The sequence below is a fragment of the Myotis davidii genome, unplaced genomic scaffold (assembly GCF_000327345.1).
Source record: "Myotis davidii unplaced genomic scaffold, ASM32734v1 scaffold513, whole genome shotgun sequence".
In the NCBI taxonomy this organism is placed as follows: domain Eukaryota; kingdom Metazoa; phylum Chordata; class Mammalia; order Chiroptera; family Vespertilionidae; genus Myotis; species Myotis davidii.
This window is the reverse complement of record NW_006284436.1, coordinates 2,910,362-2,928,743: the sequence shown is the minus strand read 5'-3', so window position 1 is coordinate 2,928,743 and position 18,382 is coordinate 2,910,362. Positions and strand designations below refer to the sequence as shown.

The 18,382-nt window shown below is 41.3% G+C and overlaps 1 long non-coding RNA gene across 1 annotated transcript in view; it reads left to right on the top strand.

The window, feature by feature from the left end:
- The first annotated feature begins 647 nt into the window (after positions 1-647).
- The window catches only part of LOC102762207, a 210,063-nt gene continuing 192,328 nt past the window's right edge, over positions 648-18,382 (top strand). Inside the window, exons 1-2 of the long non-coding RNA XR_001515944.1 lie at positions 648-754; positions 862-946. This is a non-coding gene — a long non-coding RNA (uncharacterized LOC102762207). The remainder of the gene's footprint in view (positions 755-861; positions 947-18,382) is intronic.

Sequence of the window (18,382 nt, the reverse complement as noted above, 5' to 3'; positions counted from 1 at the left end):
AGTGTTTGATTCAGAAGTCTCAATGAGAGTTGCAAGGGTGATGCTTTTGCTGTAAGAAGCCACATTCTGAGTGTGACACTGGTCATCGGTTCTAAGTGACAACTGACTTCACAGCCGTGGTCCTTTCTTCCTGCTTTACCCTTCTTGGAAGTAGAGCAAGGCAAAGAGAGAGTTAGCAGCCTGGGTCACACCATATATAGAGTTTGATGGTTAAAGAGCTATTTTTGTACAATAAAAAAAAAAGCATCGTCCTAGACATATTTCATATCATTTTCTTATAGGCCTTGCAATAGCAAAGTTTTGTTGATAACCATTATATATATTCCAATTTCACTTGGGTTTCTCTTGTGAAATTCAGTCAGCAACCCCGATTGCGCGGTCTGTTATGGCTTCTATCCTTTCACATGATCACTTCATATCGTGGATTCTTCAGTCTTCATCCAGGCCACTGGGCCCATGTAAACCAGCCAAGTTTTTCCCTTCTTCACTGGTTTCCATAGAAATCTACTCACAGTGAGCATTTAATCTGTGGGAATTACTAGAAGAAGGCACATGACAGAAAACTAAGTCTGCATCATTTCCTGCCTTCAACCTCTCTTTTCTCCCTTTTCATTCAGTTCAGCACAATGAACAAATAGGCCCTTTCTCTCAGAGCCCTTCCTCCTATAGGCTCCTCAAAGCTTTGCAGTCTACCCTACACTCACCAGCATCTCACCTCAACGCAGACAACTCTTGCTTCCTAAGAAGAGTCTCCGTCAATACTGTTTTCTGCAAACCCAGATCCTAAGGAGACATGTTTGGCAAGTGAAGGTATTCAGTGTTTGGTGTTGCTTCACCTTGATATTTGCTTTTATCATGCAGGCTTCCAGTGACAGCGCTGCTGCCCCTCCAGAGTGCCACTACACACCCCTGCCTTCTGCTTCCAGGGAACTCACCAGTCACCGAGGTAGGAACACAGCTTTTCTTGCTCTCCTCTGTTACAGGGAAGGACACCTGGCTGTGTATGCTCTGGGCCTGTGACTGCTGCCTCGGTTCTTTAGCAAGAACACAGTGCTTTTCAGTCCTTAATGAGAAAACCGTACCTGTCAGCTCTAGCAACTTGAATTCGTATTAAACAGAATTTAGTGGCAATCCACTGGGAAGGCAAATAAATCCATGGTATAATATAATTTGGTGAATTTTTATTTTTTTTAAAAAAAGAGTTTATAGTACTTAAAAATTACTAAGATAATTACCTCCAGCAAAAGGAATGAAGAGAAATTAGAAAACTCACTAATATTTGAAAAAGTGTCATTGTTTAGGAGTATAATAGTTGAAATCTGTAATTTAAAAATAAACGAACGGCATATGACAGCTCAAAGGAATTTCAATTTGCCTGGAAATATTGAAGAGAATCAAACTGTAGTTTTCCCTGAATTCTCTGATCTCCAAAACAATTTGGCTTCCCCAGTTTTTCCAAAGCCTTGAATTCCTACTGCATCTCTAGAGTCGGTATGGAATATAATTTAAAAATGTCTTATCCCTAAGCTGGCTGCTGAGGCCACGGACTATGTGATCCCATTTGTTGGAACTGGTTAGGACAGGATGAGGCCCTGTGGTGTAACCTGTTTACCTCCTTTTAGCCCAGTCATGACTACAGACACGTTTCCTGATTGTGAACCTACCTTCCAAGGGTAAGTAAGAACAGGCTTAGACTAGGGGCATTGCATAGTTTAAAATTGTTTCCCCAAGCAGCAAATTCCCTTTGTCCGTGCAGTGGTCACTTAGTAAGGATGGTCCAGCTTTGTCATCCCAGCTACACTGAAGAGTCAGTGGGTAGGAGAAAAGGCTGTAGAAATGCCCAGAGAGGGGTGAGCTGGTCCTCTGAGAACTTGTGGGCTCTGGGCAAATGGCACATTTCTGTAGAAAATGGTCCAGAGGTCATGCCAGGTTCCTGTTGTCTGTGACTTGGGCTTGTGTTGCATCTTTGATGTCTGGGCACAGTAGAACTTTCCTACACTTAAATATACATTATTCCATTAGGGTTCAATTGTGATACAGTTCATTGCATGTCAATTTTGTGAAAAATCAATTTTGCTCCAAGTCAGGTAGAATAAATTGCTGCCCACATGCTATATTTTAAGAGGCGTGAATTGGTCTCCTTCACTTATTGTCCTCATGAAGGTTTTGAGCACATCCCTTTAGAGACATTTTTCAAATTCCCCTAGGATAATAGTAATGCCTAATCTAGAAAGAATAACAAATTAACCTTAGCATCATATCATCATGGGTTTATCTATTTGTTTGTTGTAGTTGGATGAAGGTGATTTTACTGTATATAGCCTGTTGAATACACTGCACAAGAACTGAAATCTCAGACTCCTTGTAAAAGTTGATATGTCCATGATATTGAGATTTCACAATAGGAGGATGTCATCAGACAAGTGTTAATCATGAATAAGATAAAGATCCTCTGTCATTGTAACAGTCAAGTAATAAATCTGAACCTTAAAGAGATGGGATATAAGAAAATAAGTTTTGAAGATATTTTGAGTAATATTTGGAATATGAACATTTTTGCCTAAAGTGGTTAGAGTGAAAATGGGTGCTCTTAGATGATATCAGAGCCCAGCATCAATGGGAAAAATGTTATTTAAAGGAAGCCAACAACTGGTGTCTTGATTTTACTGAAGAATATTTCTATACATTTATTGCACATGGTGTCTGATCAGTGCTAAGGACTCAGATGGTGGAAAAAGCAAAAAAGCATCATGAAATGATGGCCAGGTTTTTAGGGCCTTTGAACATGAGGAAACCAGGAAGAGAGAAGCAAAGAGGCTCATTAAGGCCAAATTATTGGACTGATCTATGTGGGGAAAAGATGAGACTGATATATTTCAGCTTGGCGGGAATCATACAATGACCAATGGGAAAAGCCATATATTTTGGCACCCAGAATGAAACCACTTAGTGTCATCTTTTAAAAAAATATTTAAGTTAAAAAAATTATTCTAAATTTCTGATCATATGAATTGGCAAGCTATTTGAGTGTCATTGATTAATACCCTCATGGAAACAGCTTACAAACATTTACCCAGATAACTACTTTCACATTGTGAAGGCAGGCTACATCACTTCTCTCCCAGGTGAAATCCTCCATGGATCTGAAATTTGGTCCACAAAACCTTAAGTTCTATTTGCAAATAATGTTTGATTCCTCTAGTTCCCAATCTCTTTTCATTCCGCACCAACAAGTACACAAACTATCGGGCAGTAGTTCATGTGAAAATTGCTATTTTTTGATACATGTCATTTCCCCTTTACTTGTCCTTTTATGTAACTTCCAATGTCGAGTATGATGGGCCTAAGATTCATGTCCTAAGGACTCTAAATTCAAATGCAAGAAAAGTCAGGGCCCAGGATAATGGTCAAGAGCTAGGGGACTCTATTTTTCCAGTGATGTGCAGTACTTCCTGCTTCCTGGATGAAACTTTTTTCTGATCTTATCTGTTTTTATTTTTCTCCTCTTGAGGTACTTATAATGTTTATTTCTATATCTTCCTTAGTGCAGTTGTTCCTAGTCTGCTTTGTCTGACAGAGGTCAGGTACAGGTACATCTTGAACTTCTCATAAATTAAAGCTCTCCGAGGGGCCATACAGATTTGAACCTGTCTTCCCTCTCACATTACTGACTCCTACTCATTCTTCAGGTATCGGCTTAAGTATCACAGCTCCAAGGGGATTCTCTGATCCCACCCTGCACATTTGTATTAGGTTGGGTTTACCTTTGCAGGGACTGTCTTCCTAGATAGGCTTTTAGCTCTTAGGAAGAGTAGAGGAGATTGTGTCTGTTTGCTCACCACTGTATATGCAGTGCCTCCTACTTAATAGAAATTCAGAAAATATTTGTTCAGTAAATGATAAGTGATGGACACCCGGGGGAAAGTCAGTAACTCAGATAGTAACTCTGCAAGGTAGGTTCACTGTATCTGAGAAAAGGGGCCCATCTTTCCTTGGGCAAGGACCCATCTATACCAAAGGGAATAGCCAGCCTTGTGGACCTCAGACCACAGCTCTGCTGCTCTCAGAAACCCAGATTTTGTGGACGGAAGCCATGTCTATTGATTCAATGCTAGACAGCATTTAGCAACATTGCATAACTTTTGAGTAGATAATTATTTTCATGTCATAGTTTTTAAATTCTGGTGTTATGATAGTAAGTAGAAAGGGGGTAGGACAAATGGAAGCAGCTAATGAGACTTTTACTAGAACAGAAGCTCTCAAAGAAGGGCCTGAACACTCAATATGATGCAGGTTGTGGTATAGTTAAGGTTTTAGAAGGCTCCATCTGAGTCTCTGTGAAAATTCTGCTCTAGGCCTGAGCATGTCTTCAGAGTGCAGGGACATGGGGCTGTGTCAGTGATCTCAGCTGCTACTGACTGGCAGTCCACGTACTATATGTGGGTATCCATGTTATGAAGAATGGTGAAATGTTTGCTGGAGAAATGTCTCTAAATATGCCATGTGCACGGGCCATTTTTCCACTCTTTATCTGGTGGCTTTTAGAAGTAGAATTTTCATTTATATAGACCATTGTGTCTTTTGGGGAAGACATTTCTATTTGGAGCACAGACCATGTCATCCTTAAGACAACCCAATAAAGTGGGAATGTTATCATTCACATTTAACAGAGGAAGACCCAAGAATTTCTAGAGAAGACTGAGTCACTCAGTAACAGAGGCAAGGGAAAAAGTGAAGCTCCCTCTCCTTGATTCCCAGGCCATTCCTGACATTTGTCCTTCACACAAGACATACGAAGCGAATGCAGGACTGACTGTGGCAGGGAGGGGCACAGCCTGGAAATGTCCACTGCTGGTGGATTTCCATAGCTTGTGCTAAGGCTGCAGAGAAGCAGGCATTGCCTATTTCTGTCAAAATAATTGCCTGTTATGTCCCTCCCCTTCTTTTAAATTACACATCTATCAGTTCTGGCACAGAGAAAGTTTGAGAAACCAGAGATGAAAATGCGATGGTATCAGTCTGAATTGAGACAGGGAAAATAGAAGACACACTATATATTCAAATTATGAAGGGTTTTACTGTAAGGAATGGGAGTCTTACACAATCAGGGAAGGACTGACTCAGGGAAACTGATACCTAGAGTCTCAGGTATCAGTCTGGGTATTTTAGGAACCCCCAGAAATCTCCTACTGAATTTCTAATCTACACAAAAATGGGGGTGATTCTCAAGAACTTCACATGGATACTGCTTCAAACATTAGGGCTATCTATACATTGCCCTGTCCTTCCTTCTCTCTGGATTTCCAATCTTACTCCAGTATCTCTCTTTGGCCCACTCTAACCTAGGACTGCGTACCAAGGTGATTCTGGGAAATGTAGTTTTCAGGTTTTCTTCTGAGTTGCAGAAGAGACCTTAGAAGAGGGGGTGGTAAAACCTAGTTAAAATGTGCAATCCAGCACATCTACCATAATCCTACCTCACCAACAGTTATCATGTTGAAGGTCCCCTTCCTGTTTATTTGCACAAATATTTTGCAAAGTAATTGTGAGCCCAATAAAAATCTCTAAATTATTAAATTTTTCCCGATGCTTATATAGTCTTGAAGATGGGCCATAGTTAGTTAGCTTATCATATCAAGAACTGGAATTTAAATGTATAAAAGAAAGAAAGGAAGCAAGAAACCAGGAGGAAATCTGCTATGAAAACTTGCTTGGAGATGATATCTGTCCTGCCTCCATCCATCCTTGGCAATCGTGCCATTCTATTTATTGGCACAGTTGTTAGGTGCTTATCCTCTTCTCCAACAAGGGGCTTGGTCTATTTGTCTTTGAAATTGATTGCTGAAACTGTCAGAGAGTGATTTACATAGCAACTTATCATAATTAGTTATTGTTTGCAGTTTCCTTAATGTGAATTGCATTTTATGCTTAGCAATTGATTTTTCTGTATATCTCCATGAAGCAGCTCAATGTGAACCATTCAAAAAAGAAGAAAAAGACAGAAAGAAAAACTGCGAGTGTTTTTTATGTTTATTTTTTAAACAGTTTTAGCCTGCGCTGCCATAAAATGTATTTTCACAGAAGCCATAAATACAAAGTGCTTTGCTCCAACTATTTAAATCAGCCAAAGTGAAATGAATAAGCAGAGAATTAAATGGATGCATGTGAAGATGTGGCGATGTAGACAACCATGTTTGGGTTGGGGAGATGTCGGCCAGAGAAACTACATGCCAACAACAGAATACCTTCGGGAGGGCTCAAGATGGGGCTACTCGATAACCAGACTGTTCAGCACAATTTGTTTTAGGCTTATAGGATTCGGAGGCAATCTGTCTTTTTCACCCAATTTTTAAACCCTTCTGGAATATTTTGATTACTGTTGACCCTTGAACAACATAGGGATTAGTGGTGCTGACCCTCTGCACAGTCAAAAATCTGCTTATGACTTTTGACTCTCCCAAACCTTAACTACTAATTGCCTATTGTAACATAAACAGTCAATTAATACCTACTTTGTATGTTATATGGGTTATATAGTGTATTCTTACAATAAAGTAAGCTAGAGAAAAGACAATGTTTGTAGGAAGAGAAAATACATTTACAGTACTGTATGTATTTATTTTTTTAAAAAATCCTTGCATGAGTTGACTTGTGCAGTCCAAACTTTGGTTGTTTAAGTGTTCACTGTAGTCTTTCAAGGGAGCCAACCATCAGATGATTTCTCAAAAAACATCGCTGAGGTTCATAGGAACATGACAGATTCAACTTTTTCGATGCAAAGTGTATTGAAAGCTGTGGGGTGGAGAGAGGGAGAAAAAGTGAGAATTGAGAGAGAGAGAGAGAGATAGAGAGAGAGAGAGAGAGAGACAAGGGGAGGAGAAAATTACATTGGCAATTGGTAAGGAAGGCCTCCCTGCTGATGGGAGGAACATTTCATCTGTGGGTCCTGCCAAATAGTGGCTCCCTTTGAGGCAGGACAGTAAGAAGCTAGGAAAATTCCTTGGCAAATGGAATGGGGAAATGGAGAGAGTTGAACAAACTGGCCAAGCAATTTACAGTCAGATACTATATTGCAATGTCTTACCTTCCCTAACCAAGGACACTTAGGAGCAAATGGAGTACACGTTCCAGATCATGCTGGGGCAGACCTGCCTTGGTCCTGGTCCCTCTTCGGTGACGTTCTTTGGAGGTGAAACTGACCAGAGAATGACCTGAACCCCTCTAGATGCTCTTGATAAAGCAGATATTGAAGGATATTGAAGGACATACCTGGAAAGCTGATTAATATTTCATTGAGACCTCCCCTGAGACCTCCTCTAAAATTCTTGCCTTTAGAAAACCCTCAAGATAAAGCAAGCCAGCATGCTCTCCTTGGAGCAAGCCCATGCCTCTCATTTTCTCAGGTGTGTACTTTTGCTCTCTTTCTCCTAAACTTTAAGGGTCCCCATGAGACTTGCAACCAGGGGAGCAGCAGGCAGCCACAGTTCCTTCCATGCTAATCCCTGAACATGCCTCTAAGGCCCAGTTTTCTCTGACTTTTCAGTGAGCTAACAGCAGCTCCATCTTGGCTCACTTCTGTCACTGTGACTTTTACTTCTGAGTGAGTCTACACAGCCCCACGTGGCTCATTTCTTTCTTATAACATTTCTAGAGAGCCAAAGCAGCAACACCTAGGCTCTCCCCTGTTGCTTCTTCTATTCTAAGCCCTTCCTTTGTCTCACTGTCCCCAGCTTTAATAAATGTTATTCTGAAAATTGCCTGGACTTGTGTTGTGAAATCTTTCCTACATGAAGACAAGAACCCACACAGTCTAGACCACGCTGGGGCAGACCTGCCGGTCTCTTTCTGGTGACACCTTCTCTCAGACTTCATGATATGGCTTTGCTGTGTAAGCGTATGTGTGTGGGTGGGTGGCGGGGAGGATGGTGGTGGTGGTTAATCTGTTGGTTTCTTGAGCAGAGCTATTATTAGCATTTTCTAATTATGTAAAATACCTTCCTCTGATGACATTATCAACAGAACCTATTACTTTCGTTTTCTTCATAATGCTTTTATGGGCTTATAATCTTGGTGGAATTCTCAGATGCTGAGAAATGCTGAAGTTGCTTTTATTTAATCGAGGTGACTAGTGAGTTGACAGTAGTGGTTGACAGGTTTATTTTATCTGGGTGGCAGCGGGAGTCTATTTTCAGTGTGTGCGTTCTGTTCCACAGTGAAAGGACTTTACTAAGTGCTGAATAAATTGTACTTTCCTTTGATTCTAGACCTTGCTGAAATGGTTTAAAAACTCTAGTCTGGGTCATCAAATTCATCTCCCTACTGCTTTGCAGGGTCAACAGCTTCACTGTGTACCAAGCAGGCTGGGTGGATTGGAATGGAGAGTGGGGTAGATTAAAACTTCCGCACATATATAGATAGATGTGCATGTGCGCGCACTGTCTGGGAAGGTGGCAGTGATGGAAGAGCCAGCCAAGTGGAATCTGAAGATGGATGAATCTGTTAGACTATTACCAAGACTGGCGTGGACTCTAGCCAGGAACTTTAAGCAACCGCCTTCAAGCATTTGAAATCCATAGGGGTCCATTTCCTATCCTTTTTCTCCAAGGATGATCTTTCATTTGCAGTCTCTGGAATTGCTTTATTTCTACTCTTCGGGCAGAACTGTGGTGCACTCATGCACACAGAGGAGCTAGAAATTTGGTTCTTATTTTTCAAAAGCTATATAAGGAAAACAAATTAGAATCACCTCCCCACCCACCCACAGTAACACACCTCACTTCTGTAGGATGAACAGTCAAAAGAATAACCCTTCCTCTGACAGTGCAAATAAAAAATGGAACTAAAAAAACAGCATATTCCTCTGTCTTGGCTGGCATGTTCAGTGGTTAGAGCATTGGCCTGCTCATTGGAGGGTCTCAGGTTCGATTCCTGGTCAAAGGTATGTGCCTGGGTTGCAAGTTTGATTCCCGGCACCAGTCTGGGCGCGTGCAGGAGACAACCAATCAATGCTTCTCTCTCTCTTACCCTTCCTTCCATTCTCTCTAAAAAAAATCAATGGAAAAAAAGAATATCCTTGGGTGAGGATTAACAAAACAACAAAAAACAACATGTCCCTCTCTCTTAAAAAAAATGGAGGGTATGAAATTGACAGGTTTGAAGATTCTAAATGTCTTGAAGTTTTAGTCATGGGCTGTTTTCATCCCTTCCATTGGTCAAACATAACTCCTGAAAGGATAAATATTGCTCTCAACACTGCCAACCAAGGACTCCTCCAGCATGTCTTTATTTAGTATCCACTGTGTACAAAGTATTTGTTAGGGTTTGTGGAGAATTCAGAAACAGAGGGCACAGTAGCTATCCTCTGGGAATTTGTGGAGATACCAAAAATGAAGCAATGCTAACCAGACAAGGTATTATGTATGATATAATGAAGAGTTGCCTTACTTGTAAAAGCTGGTGTAAGTGCCATGGATGTTTAGGAAAGATAGGAACCAGCAAAGGCTAGAATAGTTAGGCCTGGTGGAAGATGTTGGCTTTGGGTTTTGAGAACATGTAGAGCATGGGTAGTGGGTGGCAAAGGACATTCCATACAAAGAAAGTGGGTAAAGAAAAAGACAGGGGTAAAAACAGATAGAACTGACCAGAAGCAGAGACTGAGTTTTTAAAAAGTCAGAAATAAGGTCACTCACGTAGGGCAGGTTTGCATTATAACCATCATTGAACAACCAGGGGCTCCTAGATTTGATTGAAAGCCGTGCGAGGGGATTATTCATCTGTAAGCAGCATGCATGGAATTGGAAAGAAGAGCCTGGGCTCTAGGCGGCCACTGTGGGATGGCATCGAAATGAGTGTTCCAGTGTTAGAAGCTTTCGATTCCTTGACACCAGGCTATGTGACTGCAGACTCTATTGCTTTCAAAGAACATGTTTGTAGCAAAGATAATGTAGGAAACAACTGAGTAACAAATCAGGGAGGCAGCTGGGGCCAGGAGGGTGGGGTGATGTGAAGGAAACCTCATGGCCGCTATGGAGGGGCTGCTCCAGGTTGCTGATGGTCTGATTGCAGGCTCTCCTTGGCTTGGGCATCGGAGAATATGGTCAGTCGATGCTCTTTGTCCCCATGTGTTTCTTTCTTTTTTTAAATATATATTTTATTGATTGTTTACAGAGAGGAAGGGAGAGAGATAGAGAGCTAGAAACATCGATGAGAGAGAACATCGATCAGCTGCCTCCTGCACACCTCCCACTGGGGATGTGCCCGCAACCCAGGCACATGCCCCTGACCGGAATCGAACCCGGGACCCTTCAGTCTGCAGGCTGACGCTCTATCCACTGAGCCAAACTGGTTTTGGCCCCATGTTTTTCAAAGCATTTCTGAGGTTGGCTTTGGAAACCAAAATGTAGAGTCCAGCATCAGTTTCCTTAATGTTAAAATAATCTAGCATTTGCTGATGAACACCTGGAGTGACTGGTGCTACAGAGCAACATTCTGTAGCAAATGCAACAGACCTACCTAATGACTGATTCTGTGTAGGGATAGAGAGCACTCCAGAGCAGAAGGCTGCAAGGAAGCTGGCATGGTGTGTCGGAGAAGCTGTGGTCCCTGCCTGTATCCCCTCTGTCACACCCATGCCGCACCCCCCGCCCCCACACACACACCCTGCAAGATTCTCCCCTACTCCCCATGCATAAGCTATAATCTTGTGTGCTAAATGGAAGACTTCTGGGATTTATACAGTGGAGCTCATGGCAACAGCAACAAACATACAATAAGCAGGCAAAACAGCCACAAAAATGTTTTCCCTTCCAGTCTTTGGCTCAAAATGAGCTACATTCTTTAATAAACTAATAAGTGCCCGATGTGCTTGATTCCTGAATCCTGGGTTTCTGAAGGAAGAGGTGTGTGAAGCCAATGCTTTTTGTCTAGATTGTTCTGCTGAGAGCTCTGCCCAGCATTGACTTCCCAGTCCCAGGGTTTCCAACTTCCTCATTTCCCTGTCTCTTGTAGAGAGCTTTAGCCCTGCCACAGGTTTTTCCTAATGTAGAGATTTTACAACCGTTTTTGGAACAAATAAACAAACATCTGGAATCATGTGGTACATTTAATTAAAAAGTTTGCATTGGGCCAGAAATGGTAAAATCATGAAAAATGGCCTGTCGGTGAGCTCAAGAAGGCCAAGCGATGACGTTGTTGGCTGCAAGTGGATTAAGATTGAGTGAGGGGGACACCTGCTCCTTGAGCCTGCTCTCCTCGGCTTCCCCTCCCAGCCATTAATATTTACTGCTTCGCTTCTTTATCCATTCTAATGAAAGTTTTGGTTGGGCTGTTTCGGGGAGAGGGCTGTTACTTTTCCAATAACCTTGGATTTGTTGGGATGTATGTACTTTATAAAGGGTGTGGCTTGGGGCTTTCTGACTTTTTAGTTCTCTTAATCAGAATTCCATATGCTTCAGGTCACCCCAGGGCCTGTTTCTGTTTCTTCAATCAATCACGCAGCCATGTTTCCTTGAGAGGAACCCTGCACTGTGGTTGTGGGAGAAGCAAAAGAAGCTGTAGGCTCTGCCTTCAGGAATCCTATAGTCTAAGTGAAGAAATAATGGCCTGCACAGAGAAAGCAGAGGCCAAGCTAGGAGTGCAGAGAAGGGCGAGACGAGTGAAGAACGAAGGCTTGGGAGGCAGCCTTGGATGAAAGTGAGAGCGGAATCGAACAAATAGGTGGAAGGAGAAAGCCAGGTTTATCATATCACTTGGGAGTGGCCACTGCTAACTTGTTTTTATTCAGGTATAAAGAAGGGGCTATGCTTCCTCATCTTCTACTTTCAATTGTTTAAGAGCTCTTTCCCCTGGTCACCTCGTGTAAACCCGCAAACTGAGAAGAACAATGTGTGCTGGGCAGAGAAATTCAGCTTCAAAACACATCTTCCATCCCCCATTTCTCTGCTCACACATTTCCACCCAGTTGGTGCTCCTATGCACCTGACTATATACAGTCTAAAGCCACCACTGGAATGGAGCCAGTTGTGTAGCTAACAAAGCTGCAGGAACTCTTACTGCTAGTGTGGAAGAGGACTTCTGGACAGACCAAGTGGAATTCTTGTTGAATTTCTAGCCATAATCTAGATGGACTGTGGGGAGGGGGGTGAGAAGTAACCTTAAAACAGGGGTTATATGTAATTATTCTGTCTCCAGTTAGTTTTTTCTCTGTGAGGAATGTTTATGGTGAAATAAAATATAACTTTTGTTTGCATATTAAGAGGAGGAGGTTGACCATTTGGCTTTGTGGAATGTATGCTCTTATATATCTTCCACTTGAGGATTTATATCCAGGATGAAGTTATTCTAAGAAAAAGATGAGAAGTTTTCCTTATTACACAGAATACAAGGGGAAGGGGAGTGACCAGGGGCTGGAAATACAGTGGTGCCGCATGTTTTGATTGGATGTAAGGAAAGGATGACTATTGTTGAACTCGGGTGTGGATTGTCAAGGGAGACTGGGAAATCACCGCTCCCCAAGGCTTTTACTGAAGGATATGCTCATCCGTCATTGACAGTTGAAGGATGTAGACTGAAGGAAGTGAAATGAAAGTTACACGACTTTCAAATCCAGGCAGGATATGAAACCCAGATCCGGGGCTCTCTGTGTCAATGCTAGTTCAACTTCTTCATAAAATGAAACCCTATTTCACCTTGACCTCTCTGGACTTCTATAAGTGCAGATAGATGTAAGACCATCCTGGAAAAACACTCCAGTGTTGTCAGAGTTCTTAGTCCTCAAAGCTTTATTATTCCTGTGCATCTGTTTCTTTAAATACTCTCTGCAGAAACATTAGCATGAAAATAAGAGTACAGCAAGTTGGAATTTTCCATTTGTAGCTTCCTTAGTCTGTGGGGTCAGAGTTCTATCCTCAGGGATGCTAATGAAAACTCTGTGCGCTGTTCCAGGGCAAATGTTTCTCAGTAAGAGACAGGAGGGGGTGGGGAGCCAGGAAAACAATGCAACACTAATTCCAAAACACAGACTGCCCGGAGATACCAATTTAAATTGCCCTTTTACCCCTCTTCCCACTCTCACCCCCAAGGAAAAAAAAATCTTGTGTTGTAAGGACAGACATCTGTGTAAGAACAATAAAACAGTCTTCTCTCTTATGGATTAGCTCTTTATTCCTTTATTTATCTTGCTATACCTCATCAGTTTCTCCCAAATCAAGGCGAGTCAAAGAGGATGAGATGCAGTCCCTCACTTTGGTTTTGATTAAAGAAACCCATATAACCATCCTCTCCCACAAATTTCTTCTCTCAAGAGAGAGCTTTCCTTTTTATGTCTAATTTATTTTTTCTTCATCTGCTTCATTGGAATCTTTCTAGGACTTACTTCATACAGCCTGTAAATCAAATAGTCAAGGTCCCCCCGAGAACGGGGTAGGCAGGGCAGTGAATGCTGGAGTAGCCGGGAAACTGTACAGTACAAGGAAAACTAAGATAGCATAATGAGCACGTTCCACAGCCTCCTTTTATTCTTCTGAATTTCCAAAAATGTATTCATTAATTAGAAAAAATACCCACTGATCTCATACTATCTGCCAAGCACTCTTCCAAACATTTGGGATAGGAGATGAATAAATCAGACAAAAATTCTGACTTCAAAGAGCTTCCATTTTATTATTGAAAGGCTCAATAACTAAAATTAAAAAAATGAAATTCATATAGTATGTTAGAGATAAGTACTAAGATGAAAACAAGGCAATATTGATCATTTGAGTCTCACTGCAGAAGGCAGCACTGAGAAAGTGGTATTGGAGTGATAAGTTGAAGGAGGTGAAAGATGAAAACCTGAGAATATCTGAGAGGAGTCATCTAGGCAGAGGGAAGGGTAAGCGGACGGTCTTGAGATAGGAGCATGACTAGCATACATGAAGTAGAGCTAGGGGGCGGGTGTGGCTAGACTTAGTCATTTAGTGGGGAGGGAGGATTGGAGGAAGAGTGTAGATGCAAATCAAAATGCTATCAGAGGCCAGAACTTGTAGCATCTTGTAGGCCATTTGCATGACTAAGTCAGGAAGCCATTTAAGGTGTTAGCAGAAATGACAGAAATAATATTACACTACGCCCTATTGGGGGGGAAAACACACTCATACCATAACTAATTGGGAAACAAGAAGGGGTAGTGCTGATCAGAAAGTATGTAGACTGCAAGATGGATAGAAGGGTAGGACCGAAGAGCTTGATCCCAGCCCAAAATAAATGTGGGAGCTTCAACATGTCAGACCAGCTTCAGGAGGTCTCTAAGCACAAGACATTTATTAGGTCCACAGATTCTGTGGGTAAGGAATTCCAAAAGAGGACAGCGGGAAGGACTTATTGCTGCTCTGTAATATCTGAGGCCTCGATAGGAGATTTGAAATCTGGGAGTTAGAATCATTTGAAAAATCATATACTCAGTGATGGATTCTGACTACCAGCTGGGGCCTCAGTTTCTTCCCATGTGGTCTTCCACTGTAAGCTGATAAGGTCTTCCTCATAGCATAGTGGTGGAGCTCTAAGGGCAAGAGGTCCTAGAGCAGCAGTTCTCAACCTGTGGGTCGCGACCCCTTTAGGGGTCGAACAACCCTTTCACAGGGGTTGCCTAAGACCATCAGAAAATACATAGATAATTACATATTGTTTTTGTGATTAATCACTATGCTTTAATTATGTTCAATTTGTAACAATGAAATCAGGGGTCACCACTACACGAGGAACTGTATTAAAGGGTTGCGGCATTAGGAAGGTTGAGAACCACTGCCCTAGAGAGAGTGTAAGAGCCAGGTAAAAGTCCTATTGTCTATCATGACCTACTTTAGCTCCATTTTATTCATAAGGTAGTCACAAAAGTTCTGCCTAGGTTTAGGGGAAGGGAGAATAGACTCCATCTTTTGATGGGCAAAGTTCTAGAAGAGAATGTGAAACCAGAAATATTGCTCTGACCCTTTTGGCAAATACAGCCTTGTACAATAATGACATACTGGGTCACAAACAGAATCTCAGTAAATTTCAGGGACTAGAAGTAGTACAAAAACTCTCAGATCACAGTGTAATAAAACTAAAAATTAATTTAAAAATTAGATTGCAGAAAGCTCAGCTACCCAGAAATTTTCAAATATTCTTAAATCTCAAGTCAAACAAAACATACAAGCCCAAACTGTGGAATAGCCAGAGAAGTGTGATAATGAAATGATTACCTATTAGAATCTATAAATAGATGTAAGGCGATTTTCAGAGGAAAACAGCTTTAACTATATATACATATAAATGTACATATACTTCATATACATATACATATACATATACATATACATATACATATACATATACATACAGAGTCAAGTCCCTGCCCACCTGCGTGCACCTAGCCATGCACACAGCCCTGCCCACCCACGTGCCTGCTGCACATGCAGCCTCCTGCTGATCAGTCGTTATGGCATGAGGGAGTCACAACCATTATCATATTAACTCTTTATTATATAGGATACATGTATATATCTATAACTTTAATGAAGAAAATATATAAAAGACAGATTAAACATCTGATTCAAAATACACTCAACTAAGTATACCAAAAGAAATGAATTATCATAGCTAAAACCAGGTATTAGTAAGATAGAAAGCAAAGAAGTATAATAAATAATCTGAAAGCTAATTTTTTGAAAACCTAAATTACTATGCTAATCAAGGAAATCTGAAGGAAATGCAAAAAGAAAGGAAAGTCACAGAAATAGGAGAAAATTAAAGGAATCGTGAGAACTAACTTTAACTTTGTTCACCCCTCTGCAAATATCTGAAAGTCTAAATCAAAGTGGGTAGTTTTCAAGGAAAATATAATTTTCCCAAACTGTCAAACAGATTGATTTCCAGAGGTAAAATAAAGTTCATAAATACCTATTATGACCCCCAAAAAGCACAAAGTCTAGATGTATTTATAGGGAAATTTTATGTAATGTTAAGAGAGAAAATTACTCAGCAGTACTCTGTTCAATGTTTAACAATTGGGTCTTTAAAAAACAAACAAACAAACAAACAAACAAACACAACAAAGCAAAACCTCAGATCTGTGGTGTTTACCAATTTCTGTGACATGAATATTCCCACCGTGACTGATATCAAGCTACAGACGTGATGTCACTTTATGTGGAGTTGAGAGATGTGCACAACCTGGCCTGTGAGCCCCGGCAAGCTGGCTCCTGTACACCACAGGGAAAATTCCAAAGCTATTTCAACCATTCCAGAGCAAAGATTAATAAGTGTGTACTCCCAAATTCTATTTACAGAGTACTTACCCCTTTACATAAAAATTGAGGTTTCAGAGAAAATAACTAGATAGTTTATTCAATTATGATATATGTACAAAAGCCTCAATAAAATCATTATAAACAACACCCAAACGTATAAAGAGCAGAGTAAAACATTATGACCAAGTGAGATTTATTCTCAATATGAAATGAGGTTTCAGTATTGAAATATACATTTATTTATTGAATTGTTTTAAAAGATCTAAGGATGAAAGGCATAATTCTATAGATGCTGAAAGGGCTTTAGCAAATTTAATAAATGTTCTGGATTAAAAATATACAAAAATAGATGTATGCTTCTCTAATATGATAAAAAAAAAATCTATCCATCTTAGTCCAATGCCAACATCCAACTTAATGGGTAAGCAGAGATATTACTATTAAAACAAGGACAACATAATATATCTGTTACATCTACTATTATCAATATTACTGGAAATACTGGCCCATGGAATTAGGTAAAGAAAGAAACTGCAGGCATGAAAATGGAACACATGACAAAATTATCATGTTTACAAATGATTTTATTTGATTTGACAATTGGAAACTTAAAAGAAAGATTAAGAGAACTCATTGAGGAAGTAAAATACGCTTACAGAAATCACTAGCCTTTTAATATTTAGACAAAAGCCAGTAAGAAAATATTTTAAATGAAAGACTCCATTTACAAAAGCAACATAAAAGGAAATAAAATTGAAATATTACACATTAACGACCATATATAAAATATCTTTATAAAAAATGTCATAACTTTCTAGAAGAACAGAAAAAAGGCTTGGATATATGAACAGAAATATAATATTCTTTTACAGGAAAACTCAAGACCATAAATATGTCCATGATCTCTTCGTTAAAATATAATTTCATTACAAAATTATATAAGTATGTAACTACCAAAGTTTTTCCTTTCTCTTTAAACTAGAAAAATTGGATATAAAGTTTAGATGAGAAGATAATAGCCTGGATCATTCTGAAAAAATATCCTATTTAATAAAAGAGAAACATGGTAATTAGCATACAACCGCTACCCTTCCCATTGGCTAATCAGGGCGATATGCAAAGTAACTGCCAGCCAAGATGGTGGCTGGCAGCCAGGCAGCTTGAAACTAACAGGAGGCTTGCTTGCTTCAGTGATGGAGGAAACCAACGTCCCCCGCCTGCCTTGCTGGCCTCTGAGCCTGCAACTTGAAACATTGTAATAAATATAGAAGCTAAACAAAACCCCAGAAACCTGCTTTCAGCGAGCCGGGATCTCTGAGCTGGAGTTATACATTGTTCCGATTATAGAACACAAACAAACCAGATACCTGCTTTCAGCAGCGGAGGCCTAAGAGCTAGAGCCAAGCCTCAGAGCTAAAGCTGGCCCAGAATTAAAAAAAAAAAAATAAAGAAAAAAAGGAGTGGTTGGGAACTTCAGTCACCCGCCTGCCTGAAAACAGTCCTCAGCCCCTCACCCAGACTGGCCAGGCATCCCAGTGGGGACCCCCACCCTGATCCAGGACACCCTTCAGGGCAAACCAGCCAGCCCCACCCATGTACCAGGCCTCTATCCTATATAGTAAAAGGGTAATATGCCTCCCAGCACCAGGATCAGCGGAGCCGCGAAGCCTCCCAACACCAGGATCAGTGTGACAGGGGGCAGCACCAAAACCCCCTGATCACTCTGCGGCTCTGTGTGTGACAGGGTGCTGCGCCCCACCCTCCCCCACCCCCCATGGGCCCTGCTCTGTGTGTGACAGGGTAGAGCCATAACCTCCCCATTGGCCCTGCTCTGTGCGTGGCAGGGGGGTGCTCCCCAACCCCCTGATTGAACCTGCTCTGTGCGTGACAGGGTAAGGAGCCCCAGCCCCCCTGATGGGCCCTGCTCTGTGCATGACAGGGGGTGGCTCCGCAACCTCCCCATTGACCCTGCCTTGAGCGTGACAGGGGGCGGCGCCCCACACCCCCAACCGGCCCTACCCTGAGCATGACTGAGGGTGGCATCGCAACCTCTCAATCTGCCCTGCTCTGTGAATGACAGGGGGAAGCGCCCCAACTCCCCAATCAGCCCTGCTCTG